Raw genomic sequence first — 2944 nt, forward strand, 5'->3', positions numbered from 1 at the left:
GCCTACCCACACTGCCTACCCACACAGCCTACCCACACAGTCTACCCACACAGCCTACCCACACTGTATCTGTGAGCTGTTGGTTATAGTGCATATGACAGGACCAGAGTAGTCACATTTATTATTTAACACAACAGTTTTTGTCACAAAACTATCGGCAGAGTTGAAAATGCGATGGAATTACATTGAACTTTAGATTTTGTATTCGGTACATGAAAACTTAAGTGAAAAAGTACATTTTGTGTGCACCACGTCATCACGTGCTGGCTTTTCTCCTCCACAAGTCCATTTGGTGGAAAAATTATCATATTTTCTTTATGCAGATTTTAGAATTTTCGCATGAAAATCCGGCGCCGAATGGATGGAAACCTAGCKAGTCATACAGAATATTGATCCCAATGCAACACTGTGAGAGGAGGGCAAATAGAACTCTGGCCATTATGGACACATGGGATACGTCCCAAATAATACACTATTCCCTTTCCCTACATAGTGCACTACTTTTGACAATTACTGCACTATATAGGGAATAGGGTGCCAAATGGAAGGCCAGGTGGTATTTTCCTCTGGCAGGTCATCATAGTGCAGATAGGGAATGACCTCTGAAGCCCTCGATGGAGAAGATAACAGGATCATTTGGTGTATTGGTGGCAGAATAATCAACATAGCACAGATTCACATAACACAGGAGGACAGTAAGTATTGTCTAAATACTGCAAGAGATAAATGCATATCCATAAACTGCAAATAAATCTMTCTTTCTTTCTCCTTCTCTAGGATGTGATCTCGTCCCTGCAGGACCGCCTGTCTCTGCGTTACATCGAGCACTTTGCCCTGGTGCTGGAGTCAGGTGGGCTGGACCAGAACCAGAGACTACACCTGCTGCAGGAGAACCAGCCGCTCTCACATGTAAGGGWGCCAACAGTTACTGTATTCCTCCTGATTACCGTGTTAYAGTCATTCTAAGAGCAGTGTGGGTGTAATATAGCCTGGTTAAACCAGACCGAATTCTGTGCTCAATGGTGAGTCCGGCTCAACCAGACTAGATTGAATGGTATCACCACATTAAAATTAGAATCACTACCAAGGACTAAGCCCTTCAGACCATGGCAGTTTGACCGGTACTCATGTTTACACTCATAGAAATAAAATTCAATAGAATTATATTACATTACACTCGATATGGCATGGAATCACCTTCCAATGACTAGCTGTGTTTGTCTACTATGTTGGGAGGGAAGCTGTTATGATATAGATGTTATTCATGCCGTCTCCCTCTCTCTCCTCAGGTGGTGCACAGGACGTATTTCCAGGGGATGAAGTGTCTCTTCCGTATCTGTTTCTTCCCCAAGGACCCGGCAGACCTGCTCAGGAGGGACCCTGCAGCCTTCGAGTACCTCTACATACAGGTGAGGATACAGCCTTCAGGTACCTCTACAGCTAGGGATATAGCCTTCAGGTACCTCTACAGCTAGGGATATTAGCCTCCAGTACTCTACAGGTGGATTAGGCTTTCGGTACATCTACAGCTAGGGATATTAGCCTTCAGGTACAGTCTACACGTAGGGATACACCTTCAGGGTTCTCTACCCAGGGAATATAGCCCGTGAGGTACTCTCTACAGTAGGATATAAGCCTTCAGTACCTCTAACAGGTAGTGGAAGCAGCCTAGGTACTCTACAGGTAGGTGATAAGCCTTCACGGTATCTACAGCTAGGGAACAGCCTCAGGTACTCTACAGGTGGTCAGCCTCAGTACCTCTACAGGTAAGGCATATAGCCTTCAGGTACTCTACAGCTAGGATATATGCCTCAGGTACATCTACAAATAGGGATACAGCTCAGGTACCTCCTAACAGGTAGGGATATAGCTTCAGGTCCTCTACAGCTTATGGATATGCCTCAGGTATCTACGGTAGGCGATACAGCCCTTCAGTTACTCTACAGGTAGGGATACAGCCTTCAGGAACCTCTACACTAGGGATATAGGCCTTCAGGTACTCACAGCTAGGATAGCATTCAGTATCTACAGTAGGATTAGCCATTCAGACCTCAAGCTTAGAACGCCTTCAGGTATCTAACAGCAGGGAATAGCTTCAGTACATTTAACAGCAGGGATACAGCCTCAGGACCTTCGCTAAGGATATACATTCAGTACCTCTACAGCGGGGATATAGCCTTCAGGTAACTGCACCACGTAGGGATACAGCCTTACAGGACTCTACAGCTAGGGATATAGCCTTCAAGGTACCTCTAGCTAGGGATATTAGCCTTCAGGACCTCTAACTAGGGAATATAGCCTTCAGGTACCTCTACAGCAGGAATAAGCCTTCAGTACACTCTAACACTAGGGATACAGCCTTCAGGTACTCTACAGCTAGGGATATAGCCTCAAGGTACCTCTACAGAGGATATAGCCTCAAGTACTCTACAGCTAAGGGAATACCTTCAGAGTACCTCTACAGAATAGGATACAGCCTTCAGGTACCTCTACAGTGGATATGCTTCAAGTTACCTCTATAAAAAAAAAAACAGGTAGGGAATAGCCCTTACAGGTCTCTAACAGCTAGGGTATATAGCCTTCAGTGACCTTAAGGTAGGATACCAGCTCCGTGACGCTAAGGTAGGGAACAGCCTTCAGGTACCTTACCTAGGAATTACAGCCTTCAGTAACCTCTACAGCTATGGGACTAGCCTTCAAGGTACCTCTGACATACAGGTGAGGTAGTACGCCTTACACAGTACCATCTACAGCTAGGATACAGCCTTCCAGGTACCTCGTACAGCTGAGGAATCAGTAGCCTTAGGTACCGTCTACAGCTAGGGATAAAGGCGCTTCAGGTACTCTACAGCATAGGATACAGCTTCAGGTATTCCCCCGCCCTTACAGGTAGGAATAGCTCAGCTCTACAGCTAGGATAACTACAGGTACTCTACAGTGGATT

General features: G+C 45.7%; 1 long non-coding RNA gene across 1 annotated transcript in view; it reads left to right on the top strand.

The window, feature by feature from the left end:
- The first annotated feature begins 791 nt into the window (after positions 1–791).
- LOC139027372 (uncharacterized) overlaps positions 792–2944 on the top strand; it is a 5598-nt gene continuing 3445 nt past the window's right edge. The window contains exons 1-2 of the long non-coding RNA XR_011479453.1: positions 792–909; positions 1290–1409. This is a non-coding gene — a long non-coding RNA (uncharacterized lncRNA). The remainder of the gene's footprint in view (positions 910–1289; positions 1410–2944) is intronic.

Source organism: Salvelinus sp. IW2-2015, unplaced genomic scaffold (assembly GCF_002910315.2).
Source record: "Salvelinus sp. IW2-2015 unplaced genomic scaffold, ASM291031v2 Un_scaffold11747, whole genome shotgun sequence".
NCBI classification, from domain to species: domain Eukaryota; kingdom Metazoa; phylum Chordata; class Actinopteri; order Salmoniformes; family Salmonidae; genus Salvelinus; species Salvelinus sp. IW2-2015.